At 38.6% G+C, this 13,939-nt stretch overlaps 1 non-coding gene and 1 pseudogene across 2 annotated transcripts; one reads left to right on the top strand and one right to left on the bottom strand.

Annotated features, from left to right (window-relative positions):
- The first annotated feature begins 129 nt into the window (after positions 1-129).
- Positions 130-13,549, top strand: LOC149768223 (uncharacterized; annotated as a pseudogene). The gene is made up of 2 exons (XR_016399157.1): positions 130-593; positions 7,100-13,549. The product of XR_016399157.1 is annotated as an uncharacterized LOC149768223 (transcript).
- Positions 8,480-8,586, bottom strand: LOC120105873 (small nucleolar RNA R71). Its single transcript, XR_005508133.2, has one exon. It is a non-coding gene; the product is annotated as a small nucleolar RNA R71 (small nucleolar RNA).
- Positions 13,550-13,939: the final 390 nt, after the last annotated feature.

Below are 13,939 nucleotides of genomic sequence, written 5' to 3'. Positions count from 1 at the left end.
AATTCCTTGACTTGGTATGTAATAGATTATAGCATTATCATCTGAAAGGAAAAAAACTATAACTAATTTTTTTAGTTTTCTTTTGCTTAAGTATGTTAATGAAAATTATAATTAAGTAAATAGTGTCACGTGAAATCACGTGAAATAGTATCATCTGAAACTCAAAAATATGGGATCTATAGGTTTTGATGGCTTAAAGGTATTTTTTAAATAACTTAATTTTTAATAAAATATATATTTTATATATTTTTTATAAAATACAAAAATTTTATTTTTAAACGAATGTTACTTTCTCATCTTTAAACATTCTAATCAAATACGACTCTTTTTTTTTCATGGACCAAATGAGAGAGCCAGAGAGAGATGTATTTTTTTTGTTTTATTGTTGACTACATTTTTTTTTTCTTTCTTTTTCCGTGAACCAGTCTGTGTCCTCTGAGAAGATAAAGGTGACCGGAAGTGGTGTCTCCCGTGCTCTTCGGTGTTTACAACGCCAACTCCGCGCGTCGAGCCCCTTCGCATCGCCACCATTGCCGAGGATCTCAACCTCGACTCCAAAACACTAAGATATCTGCGGCAAGTACAGGGCCAAGGTATCCTCCATTTTATTCCCAAACCAATCGCAAACTCGTTCTCCTCTCATTCTTGGTGAATTTTGGGGTTTTAGGTAGGGATCGGAGGATGGAAGTGGCTTGCCTTCTTCCAAAATCTCCTCCTCTCCCCTCCTTCCCACCCGAAACCTTCCCAAAATACCCCTCAGAGGTCCTTCCCCTCTACTGGCTCGCCACCCTCCATGGCCCCCTCTTCAGTCTTTGCCTCGGCTCCACCCCCTATGTCATCACCTCCTCTTCGGACGTCGCCTGCGAAGACCTACGACACCGCCATCTCCAACCACCCCCAGACCGCCGTCGCTCGCCGCTTCGCCTACGATGCCGCTGGCTTTGCCTTCACCCCCTACGGTCCCTACTGGCGCTTCGTCAAGCACCTCTGCATGTCCGAGCTCCTTAGGCCCTGATTGTCGACCTCCTCGGTCCTCGGACCGTCGACCTCCTTGGCCTCCGGACCGTCGACCTCCTTCGCCTCGTCCGCCACGTCCAGCTCCTCGACCTCCTGTGCTCCGTTCTTGACCAGTGGGCACGTCGTGAGCCAGCAGAAGGATGGCGGCTAGCATGATGTCGTTGGGGCCGAAGGGGAGACCGAGGCTCAGGAGCTGGTAAAGTAGGTGGCCGGAAGGAGACCGACTTCCATTCTGTCGCTTCTCTCTCCCACTCCCCTCTCCCTAATCGTTTCATTTCTTTGTTCTATAGCTGTAGTGGAAAGAGGGGGAAGTGACATCTTGTCAGCCTCTCCCTCAAAAAGTTCAAAAAGAAAAAGCTTCTTGTCGTTAGCTTCTTTAGCTAAGCAACCTTGGAAATTTATTAGGATATCCCGCAGCCACAACATGGGTCGTAGACCGAGGTTGTAGGGAAAAAAGAGTGGGAAGTGACATTTTGTCAGCCTCTCCCTTCAAAAATTCAAAAAAAAAAACTTATCATTAACCTCTTTCATCAAGCAATCTTGGAAATTTATTAGGGCACCCGCAGCTGCCCGATTTAGCTCACAAAGTCAAAATGTGCATTTATTATGATTTGTGTGCTAGAAGTAGCGCAGAGTGACAGCGGATTCTTACAACCCAGATTATTTATTATTTATAGTAATACTTTAATACTTTAATACTTTAATGGGTTGCTTGAGTTGGGTTGGGTCGGATCGGAATTTAATAAATCCAAACCCGACTCAAAAATAAATGGATCCAATTTTAGGACCCGATTTGGCCCCATGGGTCCTCCAAAATGGTTGGGATCGGATTGGGTTGGGTCACAGGTCAACCCGATCTATTTGCAGCCTTAAAGAAGAACAGTAAGCGGCGGCGGAGGGAGGGGTGAGGGAAGTAGGGCGGCCATTGTGAGATCAGTTTTTATGTGAGTGTGGGAGGGATGGTGGTCTCTAAAATATTGAGTAAACTAGCTTGTAACGCTAGGCAGCAAAATTTAATTAAATAATAAAAAATAGAAATATGATAGTAATCACAAGTTATAGTTGTATTTAATATTAGATGCTATATAATTACATGATTTTTTCATAAAAACTGCTATTATATCATAATTTAAATGGTGCATAAATATAAAAGTAGCTTTTCCTCGCAAAAATATAATTACAATTAAAAATTTTTTTGCACAAAAAAACCTCTATCTTTTTCCACCTAAGTTGAGAAGATTGTCATTCTTCACTTTTATTTTGCTTCTTCAGTCTTATCCGTATTAGTGGTAAAAAAAAAGAAAAAAAAAGTTGATGAAGATTATTAGCATTGACAAAAAAGAATAAGCAAATTTGATGAAATCCTTTTTTTTCTCTTTTTATTCTGTATCGTTACATTTGGGTTCTTTATACAAAAATATAAGTTAAATAATTTGTAGTGTGATCATTGTTGCCACTAGGAACTGACTTGATTAAGGCACCGAGCTGATGGGGTTGCTGGAGATCTTGGCTCATCTGTTATTCAAATCAGGAAGATCAGATTGAAGTCGCTACACGCCTTCGCAACGATGATCTGGTGGCCACTGTGCTCAATCAGTAGTGGTTCTGACATCAAGTGCCTCCGAGTTAGCATTGGATAGTAGAGGTGCTACTCTGACCGGTGTTCCGATTGGCTCTAACTAGAAATAGTAAAGATAAAGAAGTCTACCCATCAGAGCATGTCTAGCGGGGCACTCTTCAATGCCTAAATAAACATGATTCTCAAAAAATAGAAGGAGATTTGAGAGGGCCAAAGAGGTAAGTAAGAAAGTTAAAAGAGAACTTACCTGGAGGGTCCTTAAGAATGCAATAACTGGAGCCCGTCGTCGAGTAGTTTGAGGCTATACATTGGTGGATACGGTAACAACCCACATATCTAGCTTGTGAATCATACCTACGCGGGGATTTTCTCAAATATCACATTTGTTAGAAAATAGCTAGCAATCATAACCGAGTTGTTGCTAGCTAGGGGGAGCGCTTGAAATGCAAAGGACTCTCCATAAGCATTCTGGGTTGGCCAAATGACAAGCTGTGAATGATTAGCATGCTGGTGAGATTTCATTGGTTGGTTTGCCTCATCAGCTGAGGTCGGTTCTGAGGTGTATCATTTGCTCCCCACTCCGCTTCCAAGGCCAAGGTGACATGATTAGCTCGGGTGAAGGAAGTAGCTTTCCTTGATAAAACCAACAGAGGCAAGTTGCAAAGTTGATCAGCCAGGGTTGTCATGTCAGCTTTGAAAATCTTCTAGAGACAATATTTATGATTTGCCCTTTTCAAAATGGTATTATTAGTGGCAGGATTTTTGGGGCGATGATTGGACGCTTTGCCGACAGAAATCTTAGTGATGGTTCAGAATTCGAAATTAAATGCCCGGTCGACAGAGATCGAATTGATTGCTTGAATGATATTGATCTGAGTCACCCGAGGCTCTGATCTGAGTCACTCGAGGCTCTATATAATGCTAGTGACCTATGCTTCATCTTCATTTTGAAATTTCTGCAACCAGTCATCCTAAGAGTGTGCCCGAGGGTGAACTAGTGCTCCATCCCCAAAATCCTTTCATTTCTTCGTTTTCGACGAGAATGTTTCTTTGTCAAGGATGAAATTAGATGTCAAATTCTCTAAAGCTTAACTGCCCACTTAGTTAGCTTTCCAGACACATCCAACTTTTGTAGAACTTATTGCATCGACTGGTCAGACAACACTGTGATGGAGTGCACATGAAAATATAGTTGGAGTCCTTATGTCGAGATAAGGAGAGTATAAGCCATCTTCTCAAGTTTGAAATATCTTGTCTCTGGGTCACAAAGGACTCGACTTGTATAGTGCACTCCTTCCTCTCAGATGAGAACTAAGCTCTCAGTCGAGGGGGACAACGAAAGGTAGAGATGTAGTATGTCTTCCAGGCCCTGCTTGGTGAGGAGGGATGATGAGCTGATGTACTGCTTAAGTTGGTCGAAGGCAGCTTGGCACTTTTTGGATCACTGAAAGTTTTTGGTTTACCTCAGTGCTTTGAAGAAATGCAAGCATTTTTCAGCTGATCTGGCCATGAACCTGCCAAGTGTTGGACCTCTTCTTTGTCCTTGGGGGTATCATTTCCATCACCACGTAGATTTTTTATGGATTGGCTTCGATCTCGTGCTAAGTAACCAAGAATCTAAGGAACTTTTCTGCAATGAATCTAAAAGTACACTTGCTTAGATTGAGCTTCATATGGTGCCTTCTCAAGCAAGCAAACGCCTCTTGTGAGTCGGTTATGTATTGCTCGGCCTCCTTGCTTTTTACTAGTATATCATCAACATATACCTCCATATTGCGACCGATTTGGTCCTCGAAGATCTTGTTGACCAAGCATTGGTACGTACGATATTTTTTAGTCTGAATGGCATGACCTTGTAGTAGTACAGTCCTTTATGGTGATAAAGGAGGTTTTTTTCTTATCCTCAAGTGCCATCTGAATTTGATTGTAGCTCCAGAATGCATCCATAAAACTTAGCATCTGGTGCCCCGATGTTGCATCAACAAGCTGGTCGATTCTTGACAATGGGAAACTTTCCTTGGGACAAGTTCTGTTGAGATCGATGAAGTCAATACACATCTGCTGCTTCCCATTAGCCTTCTTTATGGGGATGACATTTACTATCCAGTCAAGGTGATTCTTAGATAAAGTCGGCTATAAGGAGCTTGTCCACCTCCTCATCGATGGTGTGTTGCCTCTTTAGGATGAAGCTCCTTTTCTTCTGCCAAACTGACTTGTGTGCCGGATCCATGTTCAACTTGTGAACAATCACATCAGATCTTATACCTGGCATGTTGGAGGCTAACCAAGTGAAGACGTTGCTTTAGTCTGAAGGAAATCCACCAGCCAAGTTTTGGTAGCCTCATCGAGGGTGGCTCCAATCTGCACCATCCTGCTTAGGTTTGCTTTGTTGATGGGGACTTGGAGGAGTTCCTTGGCTAGTTCTCCTCGCTTCTGCTTTTGCTCATCCCGAATATTGAAGCTTCAATGTGAAGTGTTTCCATGGGCGTCTTCCCTTGCAAGGTCACCACATAACATTGCCAAGCCAGTGCTTGGTTGCCTTAGACTTCTCCTACACTATGTCCAGTCGGAAACCTCATGAGTAGATGGGTAGGTGGATACTACGACATGAAAAATGTTCAATTCAGGCTGACCCAAAATGGCGTTGCATGCAAAGGGGACCTTCATGACCTAAAAATCGAGTATCAAAGTCATTTTCCTTGAGGATCGGCTAGCTATGTGATGAGCGTACAAAAGTAAAATTTTCATATTATCTTAATTAGTATTATAGCTAATCTTTATTAATAAAATTAATTAATTAATGTTTTATTTGTGTTTAAGTGCAAGTAATTCAAAAGACCCAATAACGCTGGGTTTGAGCCCAAAGCCTGGTGTTCCGAGCTCAACAAATCCTTAGCGTCTCATCTGAGCCTCAAGTCGCCCGTCATCCGCATGCAATCCATATCACTGTAACCACATGTTTCAGCTAGCACAAATGCCCGCATCGTGGAGCTTCCTAGCATCATCAAAACTGTCCATGTCGCTCTCCAAGCATCATGGTATCTCCTCCAAGGGACCTAAGCCAAACCGGCTCTTCAATTCAAGCCACATCTCATTCATGGTTTCGGATTCCCCTGTTTCAAGAACATTCAGCTGCATTCCATTCTTCCCATCATTCATCTATACTCAAACATCAAAACAAATTTCATGCATCCACGTCAACGGGTTGAAGCAAGATCAACATCCCATCTCCTTTATTTAGGAACAAACCCAACATAAAAGTCTTCCCAGCTTTTCATCCCATCTACCCGTGAAGCACATCTTCAATGAACAGAGCATGCGTCGCCCCCGTGTATTCCATGATCTCCAAGCATTTGTGGTGACATGCGCAACTCCCAAGCATATCAGCAACGTTCGGAGCTTCCCAAACTTCTGCAACGTCCCCAGCATTCATTTTCCAACCGGATCATTCCACCTCGTGTCTCATCCATTCCCAAACTTCTACAACGCTCCCAGCTGAAGAGTCCCAAGCGATTCAACTTCATCCCACATCTCAAGCAACCGGATCATCCCCAAACCTCCACGCGTCTCACCAGCCGCGCCTTCAACATGCTATAAAAAGGGGAGCCATCCGGTGAAGAAGCAACCAATGGAAGGGAGAAAGCAGCCGGGAGAGCCGTGTGCGAGGGAGGAGACCAGCAGCCGACGGAAGAAGAGGAGAAGGAGCCGACGGAACCAGGAAGTCTTCATTTGCATCTTCCCAGCCGGGCAAGAGAGGAGGAGAGGCCACGGGAGAAGAAGAAAGGAAACAGAGTACTCTATTTCCTAATAGAAGAAAGAAAAAAAAGGGGTTTATGTTTATTTTAATTATTCTATGCTAATCCCTTTTATAAAATTGCTTGCATCTCATATGGATAGCTAAATATCTTTTAGCTAAGGCTAAGGAAAAGCCTAGCATTTTCTTCATGTATTTCATTTAATCATCAATAGGATTTTAATGTTATTGATTTGATTTATGGTGCAGTAAATTTATAGAAATTATTTCAAACTTATATATTTTCTTTGATTTGTTATTTCCCCCGGGTATAACAGATGCTTAGAAATTCCTGTAGTTTAAAATAGAATTACTGTAATGCTGCCCATAAAAACTAAATCTATTTTATTATGATTAATAGATGATTTTAGGAAAGCATGATTAAGGGTTAGGCTGAATCCTAATGCCTTAGTTATATTTTTAAATCTGAATATTAGTTAGCCTTAAGTTTTTTTTGTTCACTGTCAAATCCCTGTGGATTCGATCTCGGACTCATCGAGAATATTACTTCGCTACACCCTATACTTGGGGTATTCTACATTTAATTTTCCTTTTTAAAAGAGCAAGATTAAAGAAGTAGCAAGTTTTTGGCGCCGTTGCCGGGGATTTGCAACGTGCGAACGAGAACAAGGCTGAAAATTTCAATTCTTTATTTTTAGTTCTTCAATTTTTCTTATTTTTAACACAGCTGAAATTTCAAATCTTTACAGATTCAAGGACGACAAAAAGCGGGACCAGTAACGAGGAAGATCAAGATCAATTTTTTTTGGATTCCCGGAGTGAACGAACTTCGGCCGTGAGTATTTAAATTAATTTTTCTGTTTTGCTCATACTAGTCCTATTTTTCCTAGATTAGAATTTTACTCTTGTTTTAAAAAAAATTAAAAAAAAATTATTATTAATTAAAATAATAAAAAAATAAATAAATAAATAAATAAAAAGAAGAAAAAATTTTTTTAGCTAGTTTGCTTGATCAACTATTCAACTGCAATTTAATGTCATGACATAAAATGTTAAAAAATCTTCTTGATTGTTGCATATAGTATAAAGCATTTGCATAAAATAATCTAAGGGCTGAACCCATTAAAAAGATAAGGTCGGGATTTCATCACTCGTCCTTAGCCCAAAAATCATCCAAGTGCATAAATATCCTAAGCCTAATTAAAATCAACTAGACGTTGGCCCCTAAGGATATTGAAGCTCAATAGGACGAAGATCACCGAAAGTTGCACCAATTTCGCTCTGTTATCTGGTCGATGTCTAGGCAAGCTTTGTCCCTTTAAGTGATTAAAGGGAGACAGTTTCTGTTCGAGGAAAGTGGGTTTTAAGTGGGACCTTTGCTACATGCATCGTGACCCCTCCACTTACCTGGGAGCTTACCTGGTCGACTAAGGTTAATAGACCGGATTGGAGGCTTAGGTGTCCTCCTCAACCCAGTTAGGAGCTGTCTAGAATTTTTAGGAAAACCTTAGAAATTGTTGGGTGATGCTTTAATGCATGTTCTAATTAAACTTTTGTTTTACTGTATTAGGGTGTTTGTGTAAATAATAATAATAATAATAATAATAAAATAAAAAAAAACTTAGTATATGCTGTTGTGGGAGAGAGATAAAACAAATAGATTATTTCGAGTTGAATCAAAAGATAAAAATTTAATTGTTCAAAATTCAAATAATCAAATGGAAGATAATGGTAGTAATCAGGGAGATAATGAATTTCAAGATGACTTACCTATTAGAACGCTTCGTGATTATCTACAACCCACTAGGACCAGTACCCTATCCTGTATGGTTATTCCTACTGCTGCGGGAGCTTTTGACATGAAACCAGGAATAATCCAATTACTTCCAAAGTTTCACGGACTTGATTCTGAAAGTCCCTATTTGCATCTGAAAGAATTTGATGAAGTATGTTCAACACTTCATTTCAATGATGTCACTGAAGAGGTAGTTAAGCTTAAGTTATTTCCTTTTTCTTTAAAGGAAAAAGCTAAGTCATGGTTACACTCCTTAAGGCCTAGGACCATAGCTACCTGGCAAGAAATGACAAGAGAATTTTTAAAGAAATTCTTCCCAACACATAAAACGAACACACTTAGAAGAAATATCATGAACTTTGCACAAAAAGATGGAGAAACATTTTTTCATTGTTGGGAAAGATTTAAGGACCTTCTACTTGCTTGCCCACATCATGGATATAAAATTTGGAGGGTCATTAGTTTCTTTTATGATGGTTTGTCCTCCAATATGAGACAATTTGTAGAAATGATGTGTAATGGTGAATTCATGAGTAAGGAACCAAATGAAGCCTGGGATTATTTTGATCTTTTAGCAGAAAATGCACAAGCTTGGGATACAACAGATAAAAATGAAAAATCAAAAATAACACCTAATGCAAAAGGAGGAATATATCTTATTAAAGATGATAATGATGTCAATGTAAAAATTGCTAATCTGACTAGGAAGATTGAAGCCATGGAATTAAGCAAAGCCAATATAGGAAAAGCACAAACTATTGTTGAAAGTATATGTGGAATTTGCGAGAGTAATGCACATGTAACCAAGGATTGTCCTACAATCCCTGCTTTTCAAGAAGTGTTGCATGATCAAGCAAATTTCACCAATACTTATAAAAGACCATTTCCAGAAACATATAATCCTAGTTGGCGAAACCATCCTAACTTTAGCTGGAGACATGGACCCACTGCCAATGAATCTCAAGGAAATTATGTTCCTACTCCTTATGTGCCACCACATAGGAAATCCCTTGAAGATACTTTGCAAACCTTCATGCAAGGGCAGACTCAAATAAATCAGAATACAATGCAATCACTCCAAGAACTTAAAAATTCTGTAGGTAGAATTGAGGCTCAACTTAATGTTAGGGAAAGAGGGACATTTCCAGCCCAACCTCAATCTAACCCAAAGGGTCAACATGAGGTCCATGTAGCAAGTTCATCCCAACCTAAATTTGAGCAAGTTAAGTCTGTCACAACCCTTCGGAGTGGAAAAATAATTAATAAAGAAATTCCAACAAAAGATGACAAATCTGAAAAATCTATTGAAAAGAATGATGAAGATGATAATGAACAAAATGATCCAATACTGCATCATAAGATAGTTGCTCCATTTCCTCAGCGCTTGCTTGCAGCTAAAAAGGGAATACCTGACCAAAAAATTCTGGAAATTTTTAAACAAGTAAAGATTAACATTCCTTTATTAGATGCAATTAAGCAGATCCCATCTTATGCCAAATTTTTAAAAGATCTTTGTACCATAAAGCGGAAGCTTTACGTACAAAAGAAAGCTTTTCTAACTGAACAGGTGAGTGCTATTCTCAAACACAACACCCCACCTAAGTATAAAGATCCTGGTTGTCCTACCATATCTTGCATCATAGGAAACTTTAGGATACAACGAGCCCTTCTTGATTTAGGTGCAAGTGTTAACTTACTGTCGTATTCAGTTTATGAACAGTTAGGACTTGGTGAATTAAAACCCACCAAGGTTACTCTCCAACTTGCCGATCGATCTATAAAGATATCAAGAGGAATAGTCGAGGATGTACTTGTCCAAATTGATAAATTCTATTTTCCAGTCGACTTCATAGTATTAGATACCCAGCCTGTCATGAATTGTACCACTCCAATACCTGTCATTCTAGGCCGCCCATTTCTAGCTACTTCCAATGCTTTGATCAACTGTCGAAATGGAATAATGAAAATGTCATTCGGAAATATGACTATAGATTTTAATATATTTAACATTTATAAACAACCCGATAATGATAACAAAAATGATGAAATTCATGGAGTTAATCTGATCGACTCCATTGTAGAAGATGCTCTTGTCCCATCTCTTTCTTCTGATCCTTTAGAAACATGCCTAACTCATTTCAGAAATACAGATATCAACCAAAACTTTAGAGAAATCAGTGCTATATTAGATTCAGCTCCTTTGTTGGATACAGATAGGTGGAAATCTCGTTTTGAAGAATTGCCCACACGCAACAATAGTCCTCTACCATCTAGTGTTCAAGCACCTAAACTTGAGCTAAAGCCTTTGCCATCTGAGCTCAAGTACGCATACCTTGGTCAAGAAGAGACTTTTCCTGTGATCATATCATCCCAACTCGAACAAAGTCAAGAACTAAAATTATTAGAAATTCTCAAAGAGCATAAGGGAGCAATAGGGTGGACAATTGCTGATATCAAGGGAATTAGTCCCTCAATTTGCACTCATAGAATCCACTTAGAAGCTGATGCCAAACCTTCTCGTCAACCTCAACGTCGATTAAACCCAAACATGAAGGATGTGGTTAGAGCAGAAGTTCTAAAACTTCTGGATGCGGGTATGATCTACCCAATTTCAGATAGTAAATGGGTAAGTCCAACCCAAGTGGTCCCGAAAAAATCTGGTGTTACTGTAGTCAAAAATGCTAACAATGAATTAGTTCCAACTAGGGTCCCCACTAGTTGGCGTGTATGCATTGACTATAGGAAACTTAATTCTGTCACTAGGAAGGATCATTTTCCTCTACCTTTTATTGATCAAATTTTAGAAAGGTTAGCAGGTCATAAATATTATTGCTTCCTAGATGGCTATTCAGGTTACAACCAAATTGCAATTGATCCTGAAGATCAGGAAAAGACCACTTTTACATGTCCTTTTGGCACATTTGCTTACAAGAGAATGCCTTTTGGATTATGTAATGCTCCTGCAACCTTCCAAAGATGCATGCTCAGTATTTTCTCCGACATGGTTGAGCGCTTTTTGGAAGTTTTCATGGATGATTTTTCGGTTTTTGGCTCCTCTTTTGAAAACTGTGTGGACCATTTAAGACTAGTCTTAATTCGGTGTGAGGAGAAGAATCTAATCTTAAACTGGGAAAAGTGCCATTTCATGGTAACTAGGGGAATTGTTCTCGGGCATGTTATTTCATCTGAAGGAATTGAAGTAGACAAGGCTAAAATTGACTTAATTGCTAACTTACCCAACCCAAAAACTATCAAGGATATATGCTCATTTTTGGGTCATGCAGGATTTTATAGGAGATTCATTAAAGATTTTAGCTCAATATCTAAACCCTTATGTAATCTCCTTCGAAAGGAAACCCAATTTGTGTGGTCTGAAGAATGTCAAAAAGCTTTTGATAAACTTAAAAGCTTGCTGACCTCTACTCCCATCATGCAACCACCTGACTGGTCACTTCCTTTTGAAATTATGTGTGATGCTAGTGAATATGCAGTTGGGGTAGTTCTAGGGCAAAGAAAAGAAAGAAAGCCTTATGTTATCTACTATGCAAGTAAGACTTTAAATAGTGCACAAAAGAATTACACCACTACGGAAAAGGAACTACTTGCCGTAGTATTTGCACTAGACAAATTTAGGTCTTACTTGATTGGATCCAAAATCATTATCTACACTGACCACGCTGCCCTTAAGTACCTTCTTTCAAAAAAGGATGCTAAGGCGCGTTTGCTTAGGTGGATCTTTCTGCTCCAAGAATTTTTTCTAGAAATAAGAGATAAAAAGGGGGTAGAAAATGTAGTAGCTGATCACTTGTCCCGTCTGACTCTTTCAGATTCCTTAGACAATTCACCCATAAAAGATACTTTCCCTGATGAGCAACTGTTTGAGATCACATCTTCACCCTGGTTTGCAGACATTGCAAATTTTCTAGTCACAGGTGAACTACCAAGTCATTGGAATAAACAAGACAAAAGAAAATTTTTGACTGAAATAAAAAATTTTTTCTGGGATGATCCTTATCTTTTCAAATACTGCCCAGATCAAATTATTAGGAGATGTGTACCTAATGACGAATTTATTAGTGTCATTTCCTTTTGTCATTCTGAAGCTTGCGGTGGTCATTTCTCTGCTAAGAAAACGGCTGCAAAAATTTTACAGTGCGGTTTCTATTGGCCCACCTTGTTTAAAGATTCCCATAACTTTTGCAAAGCTTGCGAGCGTTGTCAAAAGTTAGGTGGGATAACTCGTAGGAATATGATGCCTCTCAACCCAATTTTAATTATCGAAATATTTGATTGTTGGGGAATAGATTTTATGGGCCCATTTCCTCCTTCATTCGGAAATTTGTACATCTTAGTAGCTGTGGATTATGTCTCCAAATGGATTGAGGCAATTCCTTGCAAACATAATGACCACAAAACTGTTCTAAATTTTTTAAAGGAAAACATTCTTTCCAGATTTGGAACGCCTCGAGCCATCATCAGTGATGGAGGTTCACACTTCTGTAATAAGCCTTTTGAGGCTTTAATGCGAAAATATGGGATCACCCATAAAGTCGCCACCCCTTATCATCCACAAACAAGCGGACAAGTTGAAGTATCCAATCGATCAATTAAGAATATTCTGGAAAAAAACGGTTAACCCAAATCGCAAAGACTGGTCTTTGCGTTTAACTGATGCACTTTGGGCTTATCGTACTGCTTTTAAAAGTTCGATTGGTATGTCTCCATACCGTCTTATTTTTGGCAAACCTTGTCACTTGCCTGTGGAATTGGAGCATAGAGCCTACTGGGCTATTAAGAGATTTAATTTTGATATGGATAAAGCTAGTTCACTACGCAAACTTCAACTTAATGAACTAGAGGAAATCAGGAATGGAGCATATGAGAATGCTCGAATTTATAAGAATAAAATGAAAGTCTTTCATGATAGAAATATTATGAGAAAAACATTTGAGCCTTCCCAGAAAGTTCTATTGTATAATTCAAGACTTCATTTATTTTCAGGAAAATTGAGATCTAGGTGGACCGGCCTATTTATAGTTAAAACTGTTTATCCGTATGGAACTGTTGAGATAGAGAATCCAAACACCGGTAATATTTTTAAAGTAAATGGCCAACGTTTGAAGTTATTTTTGGACAACTTTACCCCAGAGGTTGAATCGACCAATCTGGAAGATCCTGTTTATCAGGATTGATCTCTATATCTGCTAGAGATCCTCTGTACATAATTTTTCTTTCTTTCATATGACAATTGGTGAGCAACAACAGTGTGCAGTCATTCTATCAGGTAAATTCTAACCTTCAGCCTTATTATCCTTCATACAATCATATTTAATGCATTCATGTTGAAACATTGGGGACAATGTTGAATTTAAGTTGGGGGGAGAGATTACTATATTTTTCTATATATCATACCAATTGTCATATATTTCATGTATTTCATTAAAAAATAAAAAAAAAATTTCTATTTAAAAATATATATATTTATATATATATATAAATAAAATAATAATAATAATAATAATAATAATATATAATAATAATAATAATAATAATAATAATAATAATAATAACAAACATATATTTTGTTGCATCTAATTACCACTATATTTTTTTTTTCAAAGAAATAAACATGCGCAGCTATTAAGGCAAGGAGCATATTATGACTTATTAGAGACCTATTATTAGATCCCCACACAAGTATTCAATGACAATAGGAAAACCTCAGGAGTTCACTTGTGTTACCTATTTGTTTGTTGACCTTATTCGCAAGAGAAGTACGAGTGTCCTTGTCTTA

The sequence above is a fragment of the Phoenix dactylifera genome, chromosome 2 (assembly GCF_051530095.1).
Source record: "Phoenix dactylifera cultivar Ajwa chromosome 2, Ajwa_hap1_PhDact_Kaust_v1.1, whole genome shotgun sequence".
Lineage (NCBI taxonomy): Eukaryota > Viridiplantae > Streptophyta > Magnoliopsida > Arecales > Arecaceae > Phoenix > Phoenix dactylifera.
Note: the sequence above shows the minus strand (reverse complement) of the source record. Positions and strands in the feature narration are given on the sequence as shown.